The sequence below is a fragment of the Thermobia domestica genome, chromosome 13 (assembly GCF_964235325.1).
Source record: "Thermobia domestica chromosome 13, izTheDome1.hap1.1, whole genome shotgun sequence".
Classification (NCBI taxonomy): Eukaryota; Metazoa; Arthropoda; class Insecta; order Zygentoma; family Lepismatidae; genus Thermobia; species Thermobia domestica.
In genome coordinates this window covers 116,653,295-116,681,119 of record NC_137466.1, presented here as the reverse complement: position 1 = coordinate 116,681,119, position 27,825 = coordinate 116,653,295, and the positions used below count along the sequence as shown (strand labels likewise).

General features: G+C 34.3%; 1 protein-coding gene across 3 annotated transcripts in view; it reads left to right on the top strand.

Moving 5' to 3' along the window:
• Nucleotides 1–3,701: 3,701 nt before the first annotated feature.
• LOC145668446 (uncharacterized) overlaps nt 3,702–27,825 on the top strand; it is a 272,604-nt gene continuing 248,480 nt past the window's right edge. For 2 of the 3 annotated variants that reach the window (XM_081736323.1, XM_081736320.1), the window contains exon 1: nt 3,747–3,831. The gene's annotated coding sequence lies outside the window, so the exon portion shown is untranslated. Of the gene's footprint in view, nt 3,832–27,825 lie in introns of all 3 variants that reach the window. The other variant, XM_081736322.1, reaches the window with a different exon arrangement.

Sequence of the window (27,825 nt, the reverse complement as noted above, 5' to 3'; positions counted from 1 at the left end):
TGTAATAAATAGAATAGTACCAGTAGTGCCCCCCCCCCCAGAATAGTAAGTGTGCCCCCCACTATCTACTCTTCACTATCCTATCCTACACTAGACTGCAAGATTCGAATGTTGAATTTAAGAGAAGACAGTATTTGTGTAAAATTAACATATTTTGTGGCCAATCATTATGTACGAAAAGGATGCTCTTCCCCTCAAACTCACCCTTGCTTGAAAATGTCACTTGAAAGACCGATATTTAAGTGTGATATGTTAGATCAAAAGTCTTTCTTCTTCTTACTTTTTTGCCTTCAATATCTGGACTCTAGATATAACACATTATCCATATTTGATTTGATTTGATTTTGAGTTTAGCACCCAGTTTCAGCAGCAAGGCATATGAGACATGGACCTAAAGCTTAACGTGAGATCGAAATCACACGAGCTCTCGCCAGGAATCTAACTCGGATCTTCCGCGCCATCATACTTTACGGGTGGTCTAAAAGTAGGTATACAGTCCTGTCCCGTATTTTATATTATTTCTTATTGTTATCAAACAGATAGACCTAGTTTCTTTATTATTTGTTCTTGACGTCTTTTTACTTATAACTTAAGCTCGGAACAGTCGAAGCAAATAAATTTATACTAGAATGTTATATTTCATCAATGCCGGGTGTATACCTACTTTTGGGCCACCCTGTGGGCCGCAATATATATTTTGAAATATCAGAAATCCAACTTCCTTTCCAGTATTTGATATGGCATCTGCTGGTGGAACGATTTTTCTCAATGGCGTGTCGTATGGTATCAGAATCTGTTACTCTAGGGCGGCCGAACCGTGGCAATTGGCAGTGCAACGCAGCAGAACCCTCGCATCATCTGTTTGAAGCTCATATTACTTATTACTGAATACTTAAATTATTCTCTTATTATTTTGTATGTGAAAGATATATACAGTCTTGTTTTTTTAAAATCAGGCCACCCACTTCTCTTTGGGAAGCCCTCTATTGATTTTCTTTGGCTAATATAGATCTTTTTAGGTCCAAATGATCAGAATTTTCTACGTACGATGTATGTGCCAGAATATGTGCTTCTAAGGCATGGTAAGTGGCCAATTGTTTTGAACAGAAGTGTATATTATGCCTTTCTAACTCAGACCACAATGGCACGATGATGTTCAGATCTGGTGATTGTGGGACTCAGGGAAGGTGTGATAGCTCCTTGTCATGCTCCTCAAACCATGATTTCACCGTTTTTGCTGCGTGACAGGGTGCCAAATCATCTTGGTAGATGCCATCACCATCAGGGAATAATATTTGGGCCATGGGTAGAACCTGGTCCCCCAAAATGGCCTCATACGCCTTAGTAGTAATCATTCCATGCAGGACTATGATGAGACCTGCAGAAAACCACGATATCACTGCCCATACTGTAACAGAACTACCTCCATGCTTTACAGTTGGGAGCAGACAGTCTGTATCATAGACCTGCGACAGTGTTCTCCATATGTAAACACGACCGGTTGTTGGGAACAAGGTGAAGGTCGATTCATCGGACCACATACGTGTTTCCATTGCTCATGAGTCCACGCTTTGTGGTCCTTGCACCAATGGTTACGCCTCTTCGCATTTACTGCTGTGACCAGGGGTTTGGCGATAGCGACTCTGCCATGAATTTTCATTTTATGAAGTTCTCGTCGCACTGTTTTCATTGAAACCGGGTTCTGTAGGCCGGAATTGAGTTCAGACGTAATTTTCATTGCAGTGGTCTTCTTTTTAACTGCTACAATCGGTTTTAATGCCCTCCGGACCCTATCTGATAGGATTGTCTTTCGACCACTGTTGTGCTTTGCAGACGTCGTTTGCCCTTGAATTATGTATGCCCTCGTGACATTGGACACAGTGACTTTCGATACCCCCACAATGTTTGCCACTGTTGCCACTGAAGCTCCAACCAGATGGGCACCAACGATCATGCCTCTTTGGAAGTCTGTCAGGTCGCCCATTTTACCTCACCACTTTCACACCACGAAACTCACAGGTAAACTGGTTACTGCTGACGGAAGAAGAAGACCCCCATGACACATTGAAAACAAAAAACTATCGGCAACCGCAACACGTGTTGTACAGTGGAGGGCCACACTTACGCGTCCTGTAAGAAGTGTTTTTAAATTTTTGTCTACCCATATATATATATATATATATATATATATATATATATATATATATATATATTCGTGTTTTAAGTTTCAGCTTTTTGTTACGGCTATGTCACATATATTTCGTTACTAGTAAAGAATATTTTATAGTTTCCGCTACATACTCCCTCACAACAATTCTATATAGTCTTATATATTTCAGTTAAACCTTAATTACTTAATGTAATCTTGTCTTTGGAATTTTCGAATTTTAATTCTTGTAATATGGTTCATACGTAACAATATTCTAAATTTTTATTATGTTTAAACATTTTGTTATCAATCATTCCCTTGTTGTTTCTATTTTTGCTTCCTTCACACAATATACTACATTTTTATTTTAAAATAATGTTCCATAAACACGTAGTCTAGAGGATAAAATTAATTGAAATTAATACTTCTTATAAATGTATTTTTATTGATAGTAATAACTAGAACACTTATTCGAATGTTTTGAATTTTAAACATTCTAAAAACAGATTTCTCATTTATAATAAACTATCGTTCATTGCAGGCTTCGTTGGATTATGAAAACTTGCACAACGTCTTTATATGTTTCCCTCTCCCCCAGTTGCGGGACTAAATTTGGATTTAAACAGCATCGGAAGTATCACTGTTGACCTCAACGACTGCGAAAACTATGAATTCGACACTAATATCGAACATTTTCGATTATTTTTAAATATCTCCTCCTCCCTTAAGTTACACCATCAAAGTTAAATAATAGAACCCATCCCAGACTCGAACCTCATCTACGTTGAAAATTTGATCGACATAGGTTGAGTAGTTCAACAGTTATTACGTCACAGACAGAGTGGCTTTTAAATACTGTAAACAGATATTTTCCATTAAGATATACAGTTTTTAAATATTGCGGGATATGGTGATTCAGTGGCAGAATAAGGTCCCTCGTTTGATCCTAGGTCAAGTCAGTTTGTGGCACACAACATCGAGTCTATCAGTTTTCTCGTGGATCTACCATTTCCTCCCATAACATTTTTCACAATTATATATACTTCCATGAATCACCCGTTTCCTTTAGCCTAAATTACATAATCGTTTAACGTTAAACAAGAAATTTCATTTCATTTCAGTTATCAATTACTACAAAATCTTTCTTCTGATCCATCAGGATTAAATTAATGAAAAAATACAGTCTTTCTTTCAAATACAATTATTAAATTACAATTTAAAAAGTTAACAAACGTACTATCATATAATACTTACTAAATTTCAATAAAGCATGACGTTAGAAATACCGCAGGTCTTAAAATTACCAATGATGCATTATTTTCGATATTAAATCTTATCTTAATATAAACCATTTGTAACTGTAATATGTACATGTAGCATTTATCGAGCAATAATAATATAAATTTGAGTTATTATCTTTGACACTAATTTATCAATGAAACAGTTGTAAATACAGCTTTTATTAATAATCTTAATGTTGAATGAACGTAATTGCAATCCGGCTGAAATGTTCCTTTTACAAGAGATTCCCTTGTTCTCCAACAGATGTCACTAGTACACGGACGATCCGAAAACTAATCCAGCAGGAGGGAAGCGGGCCAAGAAGCAGGAAGGTCTGAGTCTGTATCTATGAATCGATTCTCCAGCGCAAACAGAACAGCCGAGGGCCTCAATCAGAGAGGGTAAGTACCATTCTTTTTTTTCTCTCTTAATCGCCGTGAGAAGAGAAAAGATAAATTTAAAATGCTTGTTGAATTAATATATTAATTTTGAGATTTTAATTATTTTAGATTATAGAGATAAATAATGTAGCATTTGCTATATTAACTAAAGTTTAAATAAATTACTATCACGGTTAAAATCTAAATACTCTTTTTTTTAAAAAAAAAACGCATAAATTCATCAGAGGCAAATAAATGACTTTCCTGGGTTATAATACAACAGAGAGGTAAAATACTTTTTTATTATTTAAAATCATCAGACAAAACTTATACCATGTATTAATCTTATGTAAATGAAATTACTACTTTTAATTGTTTACTTATAGATCGTAGTATAAATACTTTTTTCTCGGGAAATTATAGATCTTTGCTACGCTTTCTTACTTTCTTTTCATTTAAATAAATAAATAGTCTTTGCTAGTGAAACACAACTTCATATCTAACACAATACTTTTGTGGTGGTTTTATCCTCAATACGCTATATTCGAAAAGCAATAGATTATTGTATAAAGTATCACAGTAGTTGAGTAGTAGAGCACCCGGTTCTTGTGTTGGTTGTCCATCGTAGTACAAGTGAGTTTGCGGTAGACAACATTCAGTTTCCCCGGTATTATCACGTTTCTTACCACATTATCATTCCACCAAAATATTTTACAACCATTCGCTTTCATTACTCTTCACCTCTCTTATCCCATCTATTGGGCATATGCGTGGAATTTATTAATTAAAGATTGTATTTCTTTATTGATATACAGTAAATGTTAGTCTCACAGATGTGACAATAAAAGAGAAAAATGAAAGTAGACTTCTTTTTTTAATAAAATGGTGTTACCCGGCTTGTGAAAATACTTTATTCAAGCGATTTTTTAATTTCAATTTTCTTACTAGAAAGTTAAATACTCACTAGTGTCAATCCCCTTGTCTAATCCAATCTGATATTGAAAGAAGTAACATTAAATGGTACAATCCAGAATATTCGACATATTTCTAGTTATTTACGATTGAAATACATATTCACTGCACATATGATAATAACTTGAGCACTTGGAAGACAAAGCATTTGCTATCCTCTGGAATATGGCATCGTAGATTTCTTTTTAATATGGGAAAATATTAACGCAATTTTACAACTTAAATATTTCACACTGAGAGGGGAAATCTTGTTCCTAGATAATATTGTGCAAAACCATATCTAGACAATAGAATACTCAGCTATAATTTTTTCTGATACATTTTTCTTCTTTGCCAACTGTATAGTCATTTAGCTGTTGACTACTGAATTCGCAAGTCTGTTTTTGGCTTTGAATAATACTTCACAGACATTTATTAATGTGTTTCATTAAATAATTGTGTTATCGTTGCTATTTCTTTCTTAATTTTCTGATTAATTTTAATAAAATATAAAATAGTACCTAATATGTAACGAATCTTTTTTTATTATTTTCTAAAGGAAATATTACTTTACATTTTTGCAGTATTGCATTTTGTTTCCTTTCAACTTTACTTGACAATGTTCAGTGCCTCATCGTAGAGTTACAAAGAAACAATAATTGAAATATTTTAATTTCAATTCATATTATGAACTTAGAACTAATGCTGCCGTACAAACGCAAAAGACCATATCTTCAGTCTTGGCCGAAAATGAATTATTAATAGGAGATAGATCATGTGATCGTGGGACATTTAAGAAAATCACAAAGCCGTATCTATAATATTCGTGATGTTATCATAGTGTTGTGGGTTTTTGCTAAACAGGAAATCGTGAATTTCTCAAAATCAGTGTTCCAGCACATATCTTTTGAGTTTAGAGCAAGGGTAAAAGTGTGGAGAACACGGGGGACGTCGTCCCCCCACTTCCAGAAAATATCTATGGCATCCCCCACTTTCTAAAAGAATTATAATGGGCAAAGATAGGCACGGGGGACGGCGTTACATCATGCGTCCCCCTACCTTTTCAGATATACTTTTACCTCTGTTTTAGAGGCAGAGTATCTTTGCCCATTTTCCCCATCAACAAAACCACAAATAAAGCGTCATTCTTATCAGAGTGTCATTCTCATAGTGTCAATAGTGTTATTCTTATCAAAGAAAAGCAAAAGTTCCCTTGAGAACAGTTATGTCACCAATAATTTACTTAGGGAAGCGGGTTTGTTGGCTGGGCTAACACACTATGGCGCCATAGGCTACTTCTGGGATCGACACTCCTTTCCAACAATAATAATAATAATAATAATAATAATAATAATAATAATAATAATAATAATAATAATAATAATACTCTAATATGAAATAAATTTCTACGTATCGAATTTGAAAGTGCTGTTGGTCATTCAGTTTTAATACGTGAATAAATAGTTATATTTTGGTCGAGTTATATAGCATGCTCTCGAACAGGGAAAAGAATATTACAATTTCTAATGCGCAAATGCACACACATGGGACATTTCTAGTACAATAAATAAATTTATTATAATGCGAATAGAGGGAAGAAACTAAGTATGCCGCTCCTAAGCTGCATCTGCCCTAGACTTTAATCTAAGCAGTGCCGGACTGGCCACGTTGCCTACTTGACGATCTCCAAGGGCTCGAGGCCCAAGGCCCAAGGGGCCCGCAGGGATCACGAGGCGCAGGACCTGTAGGCCTTGGTCGAATTTTCGCGATCGCAAATGCTTTCTTGCGTATTCCTAGCAAAAAGGTTGCGGAAGCCTAAGTTCATCTTTCCGAAAGAAGTCTTCTTGGGTCCCCCGCGTTCATATCAGTAACTGCTCCGTGGGCCAGTGAAATTTCGTACTTAGCAAAGGCTCTCACTAGTCCGTAACGTTAAGTCTATGTATACATACAGGTTGTCTCAAAAGTCCCCTGACATAGGGTAACTGTTATTATCAGGGTTACAGCAAAATGTAAGGAGACTGACCATCTCCAGATATAATGTTTTCAATCTAAATTGAAGGATTTTTTTTTTAATCGGACGAGCCGTTCGGGCTGTACACTCATTATGCGTCCAATGTTAAAATCCAACGTTTCCATTTACCGGTAGGGATAAATTTTGTAAGAGTATGGTGAATAGAGGCATGTTTGAAATGGAGACTGGCCATCGACAAGTTAGCGTAAAAGACAGTAACTTCATTCACTTATGTTGTGAGTCCAGGTAAATGACAACGTAGCATTTTCATTTAAAATTGGGATAATAAAGAGTGTACAGCCCAAACGACTCGTCCGATAAAAAAAATCATTCACTTTAGATTGAAAACATCATATTTGCAGACGGTTTTATAGTGATAATAATAATAGAATTGCTCTGCAAGGGGGCTTTTGAGACAAACTATATATATATAGTGGCGGATCAACAATATGATTAAGGGAGGGTCTAAACCTTAGTTTGCAGGGTTATTCAGTGTAAAGCAGGATTGAAGCCCACTTTATCCAGTGTATACCTGAGCGTCAAAGGGGTGCTATAGACCCCGTTGGATCCGCGCCTGTATATATCGCGGATCTTTAAGGACACCGTTGGATCTTTAAGGACACCGCGCCAAGGATCCTCAACTTAGCCAGTCCGACACTGGGAGCTTTAGTTTTTGGTTCGTGGTGGTTCAATGACAAAGTAAATTTTAGGGATCAATATACTGAATGTGAGATATTTATGGAAACTGATCCGACTCATATTTTCATAGCAATTATTAAACTGGTTTAAAAATAGACTCGCTTTCCAGTTAAAGGTTTCAAAAATCATAAAATGTGTATTGCTCTATTTCTACTACAGCGACAAAAACATCTCTCCTTATGGCATCAGCATTGATAATAATTTTCCGTTTTTAGTACGTGCTACTCTATGTATTCCATTACTACTGTTATCAATTAGAATGTCTGAAACTGAATTTAAAGGAGCCTAACCACTCCAAAAGAATCTGGTGGTGATTCCAATGTTTGATGGAGGACAATATTTTGTTTCTCTAGGTTACTTTTTCTTCTATTTTCTGAACAACTCATCGTCTGTATTAATAATTTTTATAGGGAATTTTGCATGCATTTGCATACTATCCTAGTAAACAATAATTTACCATTCTGAGAAATTCTCTGAACTGAATTTTCTCTACTCGTAATGTTGAAATTTTGAAGTTTGTAATGCAGTGTAGTGCATTTTACGTACGTGGACCCTGGGTTGAATGGAAAGTACTGATTCAAACGGAGTATAGTGATCTTATCTTTTATGGCCCTGCATACTACAAAAGCCGACTTACTATAAAGAAAAATTATGAGACATTGTGGCTCAGTTATACAGCACTTACATCTTGTCTTTGGTTCGATCCCAGGCCGTGTGAGCTTATGGTGGAACAACATCGTGTTCGTGGGTTTTCTGAGGTTTCTCCAGTTTCCTCCCACATTTCATTCCACCAATTATTACATAATCATTAACTTTCATTAATTATTTGTCTTCTTTAATCTATACAGAACACAATTGTGAGAAATTGAAGGAAAGGTTTCATTTTTCCTTTTCAGGCACACAGAAAAATCCATTCTCCGGACAGAGATATATTGTACACTTCGTATCTAAAAAATTGCGATAGTTAATGCCATGCAACTAGGCCACCTAATATACACCTCCTTATCCTATAATCGTGCCTGGTAAAGAAACCCACTCTCTCTCCTCCTTTCTTCTCTCAAATACTAAAGTCAGCCAACAATATAAGCGCAATTCTAATTTCAAACTATACATGTATTAGTATCGATAAAATGATATTAATACCGAGACGAAACAAAATTCATAAGTTGATGTAGGAAGAAACTGAAACACACACAATGAAAAATTAAAACCAATGGATATATAATACACACAGGTTCAGAAATGACACCGATTGAGAGAGAGAGAGAGAAGGGGAGAGAAGAAGAAAAAGAAAAGGGAGAACAGATAATAATATGGAAAATCTCGGTTCAATTTACCGTCATATAGCATCATTTTTCCACATAAAATAATGGCTAGAGTCAGTGATTCATCTTCTGTTGGAGAACTTCCAAGGTATCAACTGACGAGAATTCGAGTAAACAGTGTGTGCGTTCTTCACCATACACTATAATGATAGGTAAATTTCACATTTATATTCTTCTTTCTCTCTTTCTTTCTTGACTTTCCCTATCCTGTCTTTGAATCTTTCACTTCTCCCCCCTCTCTCACGCACACACACAATTCATGTGCGTGTGCGTGTTCCGAAGTTAACACGGAGCAAGGGCCCGATCGACCTGGTCTGGAAAATCTAATTAACTAGGAACTTCCTATCCTAGATGTGTCTCGGAGATCTAGTTCTACTGGAAATTGAGTATGCTATACTTTTTGAAAGTGACTTAATGAATGTTTCATGCATCCTCTATATATTCGAATATTCCTGAAAAATATATAAAACAAACGTTATTTCTATATTACTGTTGGATTTCTGCAAACGGAACTTTATGTTAGGTTCTTTTCTTACTACGTTTAAATTCCATATTATTATCTGTTCTCCCTTTTCTTTTTCTTCTCCTCTCCCCTTTTCTCTCTCTCTCTCAATCGGTGTCATTTCTGAACCTGTGTGTATTATATATCCATTGGTTTTAATTTTTCATTGTGTGTGTTTCAGTTTCTTCCTACATCAACTTATGAATTTTGTTTCGTCTCGGTATTAATGTCATTTTATCGATACTAATACATGTATAGTTTGAAATTGGAATTGCGCTTATATTGTTGGCTGACTTTAGTATTTGAGAGAAGAAAGGAGGAGAGAGAGTGGGTCTCTTTACCAGGCACGATTATAGGATAAGGAGGTGTATATTAGGTGGCCTAGCTGCATGGCATTAACTGTCGCAATTTTTTAGATGTGGAGTGTACAAATATATGGATTCCTCTTGCTTATGACAAAAATCAGTATGCAGCATACGTTATCCATATGCTACATACGCTCTGCCTTTAAATGTTACATCATGCCGTTGCAGAATATCTGACGTCTAACAATTTTCCGTATATCACAAGCATATACTTATGTCATATTCCTCAGCTATATGTTATATACGTCCATTTGTATTTAAGATCCTGTCCACCTATATTGTTTCATACGGAAAGTATGTATAGATGGCACACTTATAGGAAAAGTGTTATGAAACATGCGTTTTCAGTTACTGTGCTGTACATTAAGTCCAAAAAATACAGGAATTATGCATGTAACCTATCTTTTTAAGTACGCCACCTATATTTTTTTTCTCAGTGCATACTATCAAAGTTTAACGTATACTCACTATATTTATTGAACTCGTGGAAGGAAAACATTCTACTCTTAGATGTTATAAATTATCTATAGATCGATTTATCTTTTGTTTATCGATATGTTGTTTTTATATTTTACTATGGTAAATTGATGTATTTTGTAAGAGTCAACAACAGTCTTTGTTCTAATGTTTGAAATTGAATAGTGTACGTACACCTCACCTTAGAAGCAAGTTCTCTAAAATCATTCCCTTCTTTAACTACGCTGGTAACGTCAGTACAAAATTACACTATTTTCATTTGTATTTGAAGGTTTTTTTTCAATATCGTGAACCTGTATTTGTTAGCTGTTAACAACTGCAGAATATCATTTCACTTTATTATTCAGAAAGGCATTTTTGTATACTGTTGAAAATATGTTACTTCAAACGAAAATGAAGTGAAATGCCTGCTAGGCTAAGGGAGACGGTGATGATGAGAAATGAATGAAATGATGGAGTGAAGAAAGTGCGAGGAAGTGGGAGAACCCCGAGAAAACCACGCACACGGTGTTTGTCCACCACAAAGTCCATTTGACGTGAACGGGAATCGAACCAAGAACCCCAGGCATCATAGATGAACGCTCTACCACTGAGCCACCGCGGTCTTATCTAACGAAAATGTATATTACCGGTACCTTTTTATACGAATAAAATACACACAAATTTGGAACCTTAAGTTCCTAGAAATGAAACTCACTAGGTCTTCAAGCTATTTTTTATTTTTTTTAATTGGGTATCTAATTATATTTTCAGCAGATCAGCATATTCCTTTTCATTTCCTTTCAATCTGTCTTTCAATTGGATATTATGTAGTGTAAATAACAGGGTATAACTATTGTTTTTTTTTTTTGCTTTGAGTTTATCGTCCCTTTTTAGCACCGAGGCTATATGAGACGTTGATCTACAGTTTAAGGGGCTATTCGAGTCACTGTAATGCGTTCAAGGCTCTTCAACCACGAAATCAAACCGAGATTCTATGAATTACAGAGGCACTCCTTAACCACTAGATCAGCGGATAGGACAGTATAACTATATAGTAATTCTGAATGTATTTTGCTTTCACCTTTACATGCTATTTTTTAAATGTATGAAGCATGATACTTGTAAATGATTCATATCTCCGAAACATTTCACATAATCGCTTCATTAGTGTGGAACGTACTCGTACTTAATATCAATGAACTGTTTATTTGCTTAGAGATATTTTCCATATAAAATTTTTTAGTGTTTAAAGTATAGAACAAAAAACTGTATTAAAATCAGTCTTTTAGAAAATCGACTCAAACCAATTCAGATTGATTGACTAATTTACTTGAGTGTAACCTTCCTGTCCACCATCAAAACTATTTGAGATGAAACATACTGCTTGACGTTCAATTCAAACGAATATTTTTATTTCTCTCTTAGACTCCTAACATGGATCAAATTCTAAGCTACACGCCCGGAAAATAAAGCGTTAGATAACTATTATTCGCTAATCAAGTATATTATCTTCCAGATTATATATGTATCATAATTATTAATGAACAACATAGTTTATTTCTTGCATCTTTGAATTGTCTTCACTTAGTGTGTCTGAATTTTCTGGCCAACGTTAATGCCTTCCATTTAAATTGCCATGTATTTGACTTTTGTAGGCTTGCTTACTTCTGATCAGGATTTGCAACTGTCGTAAGTGCTAAACTTATTATAGTAAGTATTAAACTATAGTAAGTCAAGCTACTAAACTTATTGTTTCTCAAAATTTAAACACGGTCGTAAGCTACCATATTTCCTCTTAATAACTAATGGCGTTACCCTATTTGAAAATATATAATTTTTCACAGCTTCGCAGATAATACATAGATAAGTAAATATACATATTTACACCGATTTATTTTCAATATTTGTAATACTCAGAAGATTTATTCCTTAAAACCCATAAGCCTATTTAGATGTTGAAATTCACCATCTCAAAGCAATTCATCGTAATAAAAAGTTAGTAAAAAATGTATTCATGTTCCTACTGTGAGAACAGGTCTTCCATATGATTTATTATGGGAGAAAAAGAGGCTTTGGAAAAGTATTGTACATATATCTGTTTTATTGTCTATGTCTAAGTCATCAGGATCTACTCTATGATCAATGAGTACCCTGCGAACAATCACTGAAAATTACTGAGCTAGTTGCTGTAATGACGCATATATCTAATTTTCTATATTGTTTACGGAAACAAGATATATTACGTTAATTTAAGTAGCCTTTCGCTACTGAATAGAATTCAACTACTTTCCTGAGTGACACAGTTTGAAAAGTTGAAGGTAATACCATTTCAAGAAACGGAATAGATGGTACAAATTATAAAATTTCTGAAATAACGTTATAACCTATAAGAATATTTTCACGAAATTGTACACATTTATCAATTTACTTGGTGGAGCTGCAAAGACATCATGTGTCTAGTTAGAAAATGATCAGGCGGTGACCAGAGCAACGGGCAGATGGTGGTGTGTAACAGAAAAATCCATACTACATTAGGAACTGTAGGACGGCCTGTATTATGAACTGAGCAATCAGTGAAAGTGTAAAATGGGTTAAGTCTCTGATTTCCGAAGAAAGTAAATTGTTAGGGCTTGGTTATGTGGTACGATCAAGACGAAAGTGACAAATGTATGCATGTGTCGCGAGAGGCAGTTTCCAATGTAATGGCAGAACGCGATACTAAACTACGTCGACGAAGAGAAGCAGTGATCGGAAGAAAACTCTTAGTGACAGGGCCCGCCGAGCATTAATACGGGTTGTCATTCATAACCGTCATGCGACTGTGGTGCAAAAGACAAAGCAGTATAAGCAATACTTCTCGACGGCCTATGTCAATAATAATCACAATCGGCCGCGAATTACATGACATGACTTACGAGGTACGTTGCACGAGTGAAACCGCTGCCAAGGAACCGTAACACTTTAGCATGGCACTAATGGTGCTGCGAAAGTGCAGTATGCACTGCTTATGACTGGAAACGTGTCATATAGCTGAGATATGTATCGATCACTCTATTTCGAACCATGGGTTCTGATTATGTGTACCGGACGCTTCAGCAAACTTATGATAAGTTATTTAGCGTCTTTATCCAACATGAAACATGTTGTCTAACGGTGGGTCTAGCATGTTGCTAGCCATAATATTCTGATTTTCAGTAGACTCTGTGCTGATGTATACTGGACGCGTCATTACTTGTGATCAGGTCACATTTTAAGGGACCAGTTGTATCGTGTGGACCAGACGTTGTTTTCAGGCAATGACGTTATATTCTAGGATGATAATATGCTCATTCACACAGCTGAATCTGTTGCTGCGTGGTTTGAGGAACTTCTAGATGTAGTTTATCACCTACCCTGGCCTATTCAATCCTCAGAGCTGAACTTAATTGAACGTATTTGGTCCGTTTTGAATTGGTAAATACATGTATTTAGGCCGAGCAAGCGGAGTTGAACTATTAGCGTTCGCACTGAGTAATCGAAAAGTTTCAGATTCGAGATTAATGATCAGCCATCTTCACTGAAGTATTTCCAGTGCTTTCCGTCTTTGTTCCCTCAAATATTTTCATATGTCGTCAACAAATTTCTTCCAAATGTCCATATCAAGTTATTTCTAAACGAACTCCTCATGTTAGTTTTTCAGAGGTCAAAGCATGATGTCTGAAAATGATAAGTCTCACGTGGATTCATAAACAATGCATATGTAGAATTGAAAAATCTGACTTGATGCCCACCTACAACACAAAAATCTGAACATGTCCTAAAGCCGCTCTTAAAACTATGAATTTCTAAGAAGGGAACTGGTCTTTGGTTTTTCAAAAAATGGATTAAAGCTCTTCACTAAACTCACTCACACTTTTATTTTATTTTAGTGAATATCAAAAGTATAGAATGTGTGCCAGGTATAATCTACAAACCACTATTATATATGCTGATAATTGTTCCCAAATCATTTCTTATAGAACAAAAATTTAGTTGCGCAGTTTATGTTATGATTATTGAGCCTCCAAATGTATAAATCGATCGAACGTCTTAGAAACAGTTATTTCTTTATATGATACTATCTGGCTTACTTTTTAACATTTTGATACTTTTCGTTATATGTAAGTTATTCCTTAAATTAAAAAAGTTGAGTTAAACTTATCCCCCCTTTATTACAACCTCTTGCCAGTGACTCCTATAAGTAATTTCCGGCCTCTGATAAGTTTTATTATTATTATTATTATGGTTGTTTTAACGCTTACGTGTATGCATTATTCTACAACTAGATCCTAATTGCATTAACGTTTTTAACTTTCTATCGTGACTCCCATGTATTGACCACGGACCCACCACCAAGAGCTTCCGAACCTCAGATTGAGAAACCCCACCTTACGTATTGCTAATGGTGATAAAAATTTTGCTCTTGCCTCCAATACTTATCTTTGCATGGTATGCAACCCTAATATCATTACTGTTAATTGGGTTGCAGATACGTTAGGCGTAAATCGCTATATTTTTTTTTCTCCCCTTTATGCTTCCTTGCCATTCAGTAAATTCAAGCCAACTGTGTTGATCATGTTTATAAATACGTGTTAACAAATATAAGTTTAAATATATTACATATGAAATGAAAACCCCATTATTGCGTAATAGCTAAAGTGCTTTCAAACATTCACAAATTGCAATATTTAGTAAAATGGTATTAGCATATCTGTATTCAAATTATCCATCAAACTGTAAGAGATTATAAATATTATTTGGTTTAAAAAAAATGAATCTAACAGCTTTATACATAAAGTAACAATTTGAAATAAACAATTTTGCTATGACTCCATGAAATCAAGAACTTAAATCTTGTCAAGTTGCCAAATAAAATAATACCTAGGTAATTATGATTGGATTCGGCTAACTACAGAAAAGTAAGTGTAATGCAATGTCTTTTAGCTGAACAGTCAAAGAAACAGTATATCTAGTGTAAGGGTAGTATTCATGTTAGTACAGAAGAATGTTCAGAAAGAACAAGGAAACTAGAACCGTACCATGGAATCCTTTTTTAAATTCCTTTAAGTTGTTTAAGATTTTTTAAATAATAATAATAATTTGGATCGTGTAACACATTAATTTTCAGAAATTATTATGTCTCTCTTCGTTGTTGTGTAGATAGTTTCTACAAGCGAAGACTTCAGGTTTATATTTTGTAAAGCTACTCTTTGAGTACATACACAATTATTTACACTAATAAGCTTTTACTTTTACTAATAATCAAATAGCCTTATAAATATATACTCTTTCAAATACATATCCAAATTAACCCCTATTTTAGCGACATATTTTAACAGATTTAAGTGGAGTTTAATATTTAAAGTATTAATGCACTGTTTCACTAACGAAAAATGTAATGTTAAAGGGTAAAATATTCTCTTAGGTGGAAAATGTATTATTCTAACAAAGAAAGGTCAACAAAATATTGGCTTTAAATTTCGAAATTACTTTAAACCTCTTTTGATTTTAGATTTATAATCGCTGTATGGATAATGATTAACAGTTTTTAAGGAGTCATCTGTCCCTCTATTTCTCGACAGGTATCAAGAGAGATGCAGTAAATGATAATGCAAAAAATATTCCTCTACCAAAATCAAAAGTGACAGGGGATCCACCATTTAAAGTTTTAAAATTGGGTCTCTGGCAGGGATAAAAGTGGATTCGAAAAGGTAGGGGGACGCATGATGTCAAGCCGTCCCCCAGTGCCTATCTTTGTCCATTGTATTTTTTAGAAAGCGGGGGGGACTCAGATATTTTCTGGAAGTGGAGGTACGACATCCCCAGACGTTCCCCCTCACTTTTACCCCTGGTCTGTGGTATTATTTGATATGGCATCAGCTTCACAAGAACATTTGTTTGTTCGTTTTTAACTCTTACCAATATATTGACACCGGGAGTAGTAAACATCTCCCACGTTTTGTTTCAGTAATTGAGTCCTCATATAGCAAATCGATTTAAAATAACGAAGAAAATGCTTTTATTCTTGGATTCAGCATCCCATAGATAGGTCCCTTGCACTTCTAAGGAAAATGGAAATGACACGTTTTTACCACTTCCGATTCCAATATTAGATTTCCAACCATAGACCAAAAAAAGTAAAAAAATCAAGAGAAATGACATTTTATATACAAATTCAGCGACTAAAAATAACTTACTTCCCTTTACTTGTATTACAGCCGGAAGTAGTAGATTATATTCAAATCATATCTATTTTCTTGTTTTATTCGGAGACTTTAAAGTAAATAAAAAATGCACATAGCTTTCAAATTTCGTATTTTGAAAACTTATTTCTTTTTATTGCTTCACTACTGATCGTAAGCATGGTTATGGAAATATTAAGGAATCATTTACTTGTAGTTTGTGAAATATTGTAAAGTTTGGCCTCAGATAATATAAGTCACATTATAAGTCACATAATATGAGTCACATTATCATTTAGAGTACTTTATTGTCGATTGAAAATATAGGTGTTTTGTATTAACTTTTATCCATTAACTTCGCTTATAACGACTCACCAAGGGTAGTCGTCAACCTGGTTCGATCGATGATATATGAATCTCGAGTGGTAGTAATAGTTTACATGTAAAAATATCTTTAATAATTATACATATTATTATTCTCACCTTTTCTATCAAAATTATAAAGTCGATGAACGGTATCAAATGATTTATTGGTTGATACACTTTTATGTATTTTCATTCAAATTGTCATGCACACATACAAGATGATTAGATATCCATAAACCTTTACATAACCACACACTACTTAACACTATCCCATAATATCTCTTACAGATATTAAAAACATTCTTCTTTTGTTAATATAAAATTAACATTCTATTAAGTATAGTGCACATGTATGAGCACTTTCCGCCCAAGGTACAGGTAATTATTAAACTATCCACAGTATTTCGTTATATAAAATGTCGCCCGACAATTGGACTGAATATAAAAGTCATAAACGAGCTTGGCTTTTATCTTCAAGAACCACTGGTCCGTTTACAATAATGATCTTACATTACATATGTCCATCACATTTTGATCGACCCTCGTATGTATCTTCATTACATATTATAGATATAGATACATTTATAACAAATCTTTCACTTCATTAATACTTATCTTTCATTACATTAATTATATTTATTTCATTATCATTCATTACATTATTATTATATTTTATTATTAAAATGTCGTCGCTCATTTATTTAATCTTTGAAGGGTACGAAGTCAAAATCGTAAGAGGCAATTACAGTTAAAACATGCGTTACCATTATCCAGGGCGCTTTATATAATAATTATATTGGGTGATATTTTAAAATAAACATTGGATCTATAAAGCATCAAAATATAGAAGAATTTCATTGAAGATAGTCGTTGAATAATTAACTTAACAGAATGAATCTTATACTTAACATAATCTTTGACAATTAAGTTTTCAACACAAATCAATCTAATATAGATAACCTTTGTTTTTAATCATTTATGAATCGAATTATAATTCTTCACATTAACAAGAGAGAATTAAAATCATTTGAAAATTAACTTTACAGTCTATCTAAAACTATATCTAAGCACTTCAAGTATTCATAAAAGTCGTTTTCATTATCAACATTAACTCATAAAATTGAAAATAAAAGTTCACAAGAATCTATAACTGATATGGGTTTAACCTGATTTCGTCAACGGTAATCAGCTTACATTCATACTTGCATATGATTCTAATAAAGTACATTGTACTGCACAATCATGATTATGTTCCGTATTACTGTTCTGTACAGGAATTACATCGATGCCTGGATCTTGATGCGAAGTGCCATCTCTTGACCTCCAATTACGTCTATCCACGTAATTTGCTGTATTCCTAGAATTTCGCCATACATTCCGTCTATTTTTAAACCTATTTTGATTATATGGTCTAACATAAGGATTGCTACGATTAATTAGGTTAGGCGTATTCCTTACGTAACTTTGCCTACTTTGCTCGTTTTGATTGCTAGAATTTACTCGGCTTAGGTTGTGTTCCGTATCGTTCACACTTCTGATATTTAGATTCCGAACAGGTACAAAATGATCTGAATTATTTTTGCTTTTACCTACTCCTGCTTGTTGATTCATTGCATGGTATTGGGTTTCATAGCATTGAACAAGCATTAATAAATGGTTGAAACTCATACACTGTGTAGAGAACAAGATCTGTTGTAACTTAAATGGGAGCAAATTTCGAATCGATGCTATTATTCTAGATTCCGATTGCAAGGGATTAACGACTTTTAATTCGTTGTATGTATTTACAACAAACTCTACAACAGATTTGTGCAAACGAGGATTGAAATGTTGATTTCTAATGGTGGCATCTCGATTTGCAAGCAAAAAGTCATTTTCATAATTCGCGATCAATGCCGCTTTGAATTCCTCATATGTATTGATGTGATCGCGTACTGCTTTAAACCATAAAGAACATGGTGGGAGTAATACATGAGGGATTAATTTCATATATTGTGATCTATCTATACTCATTATATTGCATTCGTCCTGAAATTTTTCCAGGAAAGAAGTAGCGTTTTCATTACATTTACCACTGAATTTACTCATAGCCCGTATTTCACTCATCTTAACACTTAACTTTACCTTTCTTTTATCATTCTGTGTACTTATTTGGTGACAATTCCTATCCATGACGTGATGTGTCGTTGCACTATCCCTTTTCCGCCCATCTGTCCTCTTCGGATGAATTTCTTCCAAAATAATATCTTCATCAGACACAGGGGAAGGCGAAGTCATCTCTGGTGAGTGGGGAAACTCCAAGCGCTCACTACCCATATTATTGTGGTATGTGTTGTCTTTAACCTGTAGCGTCCTAACTTCTTCCTGTAGAGTAGCTATCAATTGCGTATTTGCACGTATGTTGTTAGAATTATTGATGACCTGGATCTTTTGCTGTTGAACAGAAGATTCTATTACTTCTAAATCCTTTTTTACATCACTGATTTCTTGGATTTGGTGATTGTGCTTATCTTGACAATCCTCAGATATTTTTTTTAACTTTTCCTCGAACTGTGAGGAGATGTGATTCATCGCCTGAACAATTGACTGTTTCGTTTCATCTGATTTCTGTTCCATCTTCTGTTCTATTGTCTGCTTCAATTCCTCGTATTGCTTATTGGATTCTTCAGACTTCTGTTCTATCTTCTGTTCTATCGTCTGCTTCAATTCGACGTATTGCTTATTGGATTCTTCAGACTTCTGTTCTATCTTCTGTTCTATCGTCTGCTTCAATTCGACCAAATTTTGTTTCATGGCTTCAAAATCATCCTTTCGACATTGTTCTTGCCGCTGTAAGGTTAGCAAGATTCGTTCTTCGAATGTCATTCCTGGTGATGCACTATGTTCACCGTTATCACCCTCATTGGATTCATTTTCTATTCCCTTACCGTTCATTTTTCTTATAAATATTCTACCACTTCTCAGTCTTGTGAAATTTGTATTCATTAACTTTATTACAAAAGTAAATTCAACCTTACTTTGCTTCGGGATATGAATTTACAGCAAGTCCCGGGTGAGGTAAACCAAAATTTTTATAACGACTCACCAAGGGTAGTCGTCAACCTGGTTCGATCGATGATATATGAATCTCGAGTGGTAGTAATAGTTTACATGTAAAAATATCTTTAATAATTATACATATTATTATTCTCACCTTTTCTATCAAAATTATAAAGTCGATGAACGGTATCAAATGATTTATTGGTTGATACACTTTTATGTATTTTCATTCAAATTGTCATGCACACATACAAGATGATTAGATATCCATAAACCTTTACATAACCACACACTACTTAACACTATCCCATAATATCTCTTACAGATATTAAAAACATTCTTCTTTTGTTAATATAAAATTAACATTCTATTAAGTATAGTGCACATGTATGAGCACTTTCCGCCCAAGGTACAGGTAATTATTAAACTATCCACAGTATTTCGTTATACGCTATAATTATTCATGTCTCATTATTTCCTTTAGTGTAAACGACAAACTGCGGAACAACTCTAGTGTAGTTGTAATTGTTAAACACGTCCTTTCCAATGTATCACAGCCCTTTTAAGAAGTTCCGTGCACGTAATTCTTAGCTCACGGGTTCGATTCCCGGCGGGAACTCATGTGGTTTAGATCCCACTTAAAGCTGTAGGTCCATGAGATCTCATATAGCCTCGTTGCTGAAAGGGACGTTAAACTCAAAATGACACCACATCACAATTCTTAGCAGTATATCCAACTTTAATGTTTGTTGGGTTCCAATTGTTTACTCTGTGACCATGAGCGTAACTAGGACAGCCAGGCCCACTTCTAGAATACCGTTCAATCGCAGATGAGACACTTTAAATTCTCAGAAGTAAGGGATCAAAGGCCCTCCTAGCAACATATCCTAGTTACACCATGTCTGTCACATCACAGTTTGCTTTTCCTCTCCTCAGTGAATCATACGGAGAGATAAATGCGTTGGCAGTAAGCCTGCCATTGAGAAAGAGGGCTAGTGATAGACAAATAAGGGAGAAGAATAGAGAATAGCGTAGTCGATGATTTTGCAAGCTCACTACTCGTGGAATCTTGATTGCCTGCTATACTTAAGTTGATACTAATTCAACAATATTATTAGCGTTTAACTTTTATATATCGGGCAGGGATTTTAACGGAATCGTAGACTCTCACCTTGGGGGATCTGGTGACTCCCTAATTATTACGGAGTCATGATTTATACATCGTTATAAATCTTATGGATCACCAATTTCAACAAAGTAACACTTGTACAATTCCCGCCTTATCTGTAGAAGAAGAAAAACAAGAAGGAACAAAAAATCCTTAGAAATATGAGCAATTAAATTTGGGGAGCCCCTACAATCCTTACGGTCACTCTACGCTGACAAAATGAAGCTAATGTGTAGGAATACACTTGTGACAATAATATAAAAAAAATGTAGCCATTACTGCAACACAAAGCAAGATAAAAGTTTAGAACAAAATTCCTATAAAAACAAAATTCGTATTTCATTTTCGAAGGACTATTGCAGACATTCACGTTGTCGGCCTTGGTGACCTCCCTATTATCACGTTATATGCACACCACATTTTTCATTATTGTACGTAGAAACAAGAATTAGACCAATTGCTTCTAGACCAATTCAGTGAAAAGATATCTTGTCTTAAATGGAAACGTCCAGAAAATAAATGTAATTTACGTCGAAAAACTGAGACTCAAAAAATTGGCTGACTATTCCCCTCACCCACTCCCAGGGTATTAGCTGTAATGGGCTACTTCATTGCTTCACATACCAATTTCTATGATTGTACTCCCAAGGAAGGAACGGTCCTCCAAAACACCTAATGCGAAAAAACATAAAACACTAATTTTGCCTTCTCCTCTCTGTAACGCCCCCTTCCACCTAGCCTCGTCTAATCGAATTCACATGGAGAGTTTACAACAAAAAAAAAACAATAATTAAACAAACTGTCAATATGAACTCAGATCACAAAGCCTGGCAGAGAGGGCTTGGGAGAGGAGAATCGAGCAGTTTCGCGTAATCAACTATGCTAGTATTAGCTGGAATTGCAGATCCAATATTTCTAGTTGGAAAAGGAAACACACTAAACATAAACTTAAAGAACATGTACAACAGTGTTTCAAGTTTTAAGATAACAACTTTATTTCCAATATAAGGAGGTGTATATGAACTAAAACGTTTGAATAGCTTATATACACTCGTTTGAAATGTGCAATATACAACTATTCTAATAATAATAATAATCTGATGATTAAGTTGATTAAATCTCAAAAAAATTTCAATTAAAACTTTACTAGTTGATTCTTATCTTCTTTAAATTTAATTTCAATTATATTTCAAACAGTTTCTCCAATCAATAATTACTAATTCTCTTCAAAACTTGACTTTAACAGTTAATAATCTCTCGACGACTTTTACGACCATTAACTACTCATTGATAAATTTCTTCAAACATGAATAATATTTCTGAACTAAAATCTTACAATATTTTTAGATCTTAATTAGTTAATTTATCAAATTAATAGCAGTCAAATTAATATCTGAATCAAAATCTTAACTTTCAAACTTATGACAACTTCGAGAAAAATTTATATATTTCTTTCGAGAAAATAATATCTAAATACGCTTTCCTTCTGACATATGGCTAACAGCTGAAAAAGAAATACTTAATTTAAACGAAATATCGGATCCGCAGGTGGTTTATATCTTGTTTCAACGATTAAGGTCAAAGTAGAAAGAATAATCGCCACAATTTCTGGGAGGAAAAATAACTATTGTTGGAAGGCAAAGGTTCGCGAGTTTTAAACCCTTTGGAAACAAACTATCAACGACCTCACAATCAACAGTTTTGACAAACACAATTACTATAAGTAAATATAATATTATTAACTCACCAGGTGTCGGAAAACTCAATGGTTTACCTATTTCCTTTTTTCCTCTCGTTTGGTATTTGGCCTCTTTGACTAACTGTTGACTATGCACGCACGCAATTCTTGCTCTGTGCCAGAAATTATACTATCACGTTGTTACAGAGGATAAATTCCAGGACAAATCTTTAGGATAGCCAGAATAACCAGGTATCCAAACTAGCAATCTCTACGGACTCTACTAAGAAATGTCCCACATTACAAGAATTCTCTCTCTCTTTAATAAATTCCTTTTTTTTAGAAAAAAGAAATATTTCAGAGAGATTAATAAGTAATGAAACAGGACCAAAATGCACAATGAATTCACTCACCAAATAGAACTGAACAGAGCGAATTGAGGGTTCACTTTGCATGCACACTTTCCCTCTCTGACTCTGTAACAAGCACAAAAATAGGCTATTTCCTTGCCAACTTCTTTCACTAACACTGTGAACTTGTTCAACACATCGTGATATTTAACTTCGCTTAACTCGCAAAGAACAAATAGTAGCAAAAGATTTTCTGGCACGGAACTTAGACTTGCCCACGTATATTCACTCACAAACATGTCCTACTTAACACAAAGCAAAGCAAGAACACGTAACCACCAAACAACTCCATCCTCTCTGGGCTAAAGTAGGGAACAAGATAACGGGTCCCTGAGTCACCGAACCAGGTAGAGTTGGAGGAAAGCCACGCCCACCGAACAAACACGCGCAAAACCTTTTTACCCTCAAGTTGTCATAGCATATAGTTTCTCAGTCAATTCCTCCTTACATTATTCCTATCAAACTTTTTTACATACTTTTTTCTTTCTCCTATTTTTCTAAAAAAAAATACTTTTTAACAAAGAGAAAAAATTCGTTTTAAATACTGAAATTGATTAATAATAGGAGTCTTAATAGACAATATATCGCTCAATGTACAATTTTCCTTCATGTAACCATCCATTCTTCTTCTTCTTCCCAGATCCAGAAGGATGGTGCGTTACATCCGCCACGCCTTAGAATAAAAAAAAAGAATATACAAAGCTATATTTTTTTTGCAGGAAATCTACAAAATAGAAAAACAAACTATTAGTCCAACAACATATTTACAAATATAAAAAATTAAATACCTATAAACAATTCTTTGAATGCAAATCATTCATTTAATAATTAAATCAACAATTTACTATTTACAATTTATTTACAAAATTTAGAGATCTCTAGGTGCACTAAGTATTATCAAAATTTTTCTTATTCCATGGCCATGGTAAATAAATGCAAATAAATTAATGGATTAGCTATAACAAAACTATATGCAAATATACAAGATCAATTAACAATAATAAAAATATATGACTAATAGTTGTAAATATTGAATAATCCTTATCACAAATGAATTAATTTCATTTCTCTTCCATTTCTATTATTAATTCAAAACTCTAGGTTCTCTATATACTTTTATTTCCGAGACATGACATCTACGGAAGGAATTTAAACTATTGTCTTCATCCGATACTAGTACTGTACTTGGATTCAGGAAACGACGGACTACAAATGGACCGAGCCATTTGTCACTAAGAGACTTTGCTATTTTATCTTTAAGAGATGACTTTACATGGGATCTAATAAGAACCTTATCTCCTAATCCAAAGGATACTTCCCTTCTCCTCTGAGCCATTAATTTCTTTCTTTTATTCCACGATTTCTCCATATTCTGCATGGCATTTAGCCAAAGCTCTTGGGTTGATTTACCCCCAATATCTGACTCTGAGATGTTCCATCGGTTCTCCAAAGGTGTGTTGGTCGGACGTCCATAAAATATCTCGATTGAATACATCTTCAAGCCAGTATACTCTCCAATACTTAATGTGTAATGCAAATCGGGAATAAGATTAGACCACACGTTATAATAAGACCAAAGGATAATATTAGACCAAATGAATAAGAGTAGACTAATAACATATTTGATGCATCCAACTATTACTGTGATAACATCTGCATAATCTTCATTAATCGAATCTATGAACGAACTAACATCCTGATTGCGATACTTCCAGTTTTCATCATCTGATTTTTCCCCCTGTGTGTTCAATGGGTTTTTCACCTGTGGAGATCGTTTACATTTGGTTTCTCCCTGGTGAGAATCTTTATTGATATATTTTTTATTTCTCTTGACAAGTTTATGGAAGTTTTCTGCCTGTTCAATATCCACATCTGATGCTTCCGATGAACTGTGATGATGTCCAGTCCTTACCTTCGAAGCAGAAGGAACTTCAATACAGGATTCATTAACCTTGGATTCCTGACTCTCGTCCCTATTCACCAGATCTGCACTCTTCTTCTTCTTAATCCTCCTCTTTCTTGACTTCTTAGAAGAAATCTTCTTTTTCAAACAACCCGAAGATTGATCCATTTCTTCACTTCTTCCATCAACTTCATTGTTCTTCTCCATGGCTATCTGCTCTTCATCTGGCTGAGTTTGAACTAAATCTCTACCATTAACATCAGTCGAGATCATAGCCATGTCGACACATGTTGTTCTACCAGGTGTTTCCTCTGTATGAGTAGTTGGAAATCTTCCTAGTTCAAATCCTTCACCATTCACGCTAGGAGATCTTGATGTATCACTAACTGCATTTGCTGGAGTTCCCTTGGTGTTGGAAACCCTCAACAAATCGCACTCAATCCAATTCTTCATCTCAATTAATTGTGATGAATTAGGAACTTCAATCGTAAGTAATCGATCTTCTAAGTTATTCAGTTCAAGTTCGCATTGAATTCCCCTATCACAATATCCCGAAGAATTGTAATCCGATCTAATAAAAATCGAAGAAACACTCTGTGAAGTCTGATTTACTGATTTCTTTTTCGCTGGTCTGCTTATAAATTGTCGCTGTCCTTGAGGATCTACAGACCTGAATCCACTTTTAAACACGTTCTTCTGAAATGTTAAACGGACTCTCTTTCTTCCTCCGTTCAAAACTAAAATATGATTCTCGTAGTCCAAAATAGCAGATGTAGATTTAAGGAAAGGCATTCCTAACAAACACTCACATGGTAACTGTTCCACAACACGAAAATTCACCACTTGGAAATATCCGGATAAGTTAACATTCAACGTAATCTCTTCTCCCGTGGAGAAATGTAAACCCGAAGGGGCATTCACCGTTTTTTCTTCCACAGTACGTATATGTTGTTCGGCACCACTGCGACGAACTAAAGATCTAGTAACAAGATTAAAACTAGACCCTCCGTCTACACAGACACTTGTTAATATATTATTAATCTTGCCAATAACGAAGGTCGCTACTAATCCGTCCATCTCCGAAGGAATTTTCTGGTTTACTGTCTTTTCCATAACTTTGGAACGATCTCTATTGTTATTAACTTTCGAGAATTCTGAAGGTATCGAAACCTCGGAATTTTCATTCATTCGATTCGATTTTACATAATTACTTGAAAAATTCTTATATTTCTGATTATTGTCACTGACTTTCAACTTATTAGAAAGAACCATTTGATTTTTACTTTTGACTCCCATCGCTCTATTATACTCAATTTGTTCTCGAGTACTCATTATAAATCTTTCGGCTATGTCTAATAGTTCTAAACGGCTATTAGGAAAATAATTTCCTAGCATCCTATTCCTTTGGTTTGGGTTCATTCCCATTAATATTATTCTAACTAATTCACATTCTTCCATGTTTAATCCTAATACATTCATTGAAATAGTTACAGATTTCATATATTCATTCATGAGTTCCGATAATTTCTGCTTTCTATAAATTATGTCACTCACTAATGAATGAACAGTTGTAGGAGTAATAAATCTAGATAGTAAGTTATTCTTAAACACATTCCAATCTAAATGATCATTCAATGCCGAAGTAACCATTCTTAAAACAACCCCATTACATTTTGGAATTAAAACTGATAGTATCATGTTAAATGAATAGCTGCTCTCCATTAGTGTTTCTTCAATTTTGAACAATAGTTCGAAAATTTGCAAGCTATCACTACCATTCACGTTTTTAATATTCATAAATCTATTCTCCAAATAAGTTAAAGATCTAGAATGGGTATACTTCAACATTAATTTATGTTCATAATTAGCTTCTGAATGATGATCATCTAAATTTACATGAGATTGTACTCCCCTATCAATATTTCTACCGTCTAGATTTCTCATACTTGGACCAAAGTTAGAATTGCCAGCATGCATATTATTTATTCTCACTCTAGGAGTAGAACTGAGAATATTCGAAACTCTATTATAATAATTACCCAACTCTAAGTATCTATTTCGAAATCTATTTTCATTGGAAGAATTTAAATCAGGAGGAGAAGTCCCCATCTCTCTTCTTATAGGCGGTTCATTAAAAGTAACCCTATGTTCTGGTCTAGAAATATTCAAGCTAGGAGGATTAGCTATCCTACTAAAACCATAAGTCTCCGCTGAACTATTAACTGAAAAATTCAAATTATTCCTATCTGGAGTAGGAAAGAACCTAACACCCGAATTAGTATGCATCGGCGGCGTTAAAATCATACTCAAAGAACCGAAATTAGAATTTAAACTCGGATGCCCAGTTGCATCAATAGTAACAAATTCTGAGTCTGGCATGTCAATGCTGATATAATCACGTTCGCTTTGAAGGTTATCCATAAGATAAAAATAAACAAAGCAAAAAGCACAATATATAAACAATACTTAGAAATAGTCATATACAGATACTAAACTACTACTACTACTAGGAACACAAACTAGAAATTGATACGAAAAACCTTGGAAGAGATCTGAAATTATTCATAAACAACAATAATGTTCGACCAATCAATGATCCTCAAATTCAAAGAACACAAAACGGAGTGGCGATATATTTTTATCAATATTCGGAAAAATTATCCTCAAAATATTCAAAATTTTATATTCATAAACAATTTAGAATTCAATTTCATTCAAATTATCTAGGTTAGATACAATTATCAACTCTAAGTAGAATGATAATGTTGGAGGAAAATGAGAAATTTGAAAATTTAACTACACAAATTTGAAAGTCTTTCTCAATAATCATCAAATGATTTATAAATATTCATAAATTTTACCAAAAATTCAAAAAAATTATTTTAGTGGAACTAAAATGTAGGAGGAAAAGACTATCTCTCTTTAATAGGACAAATATT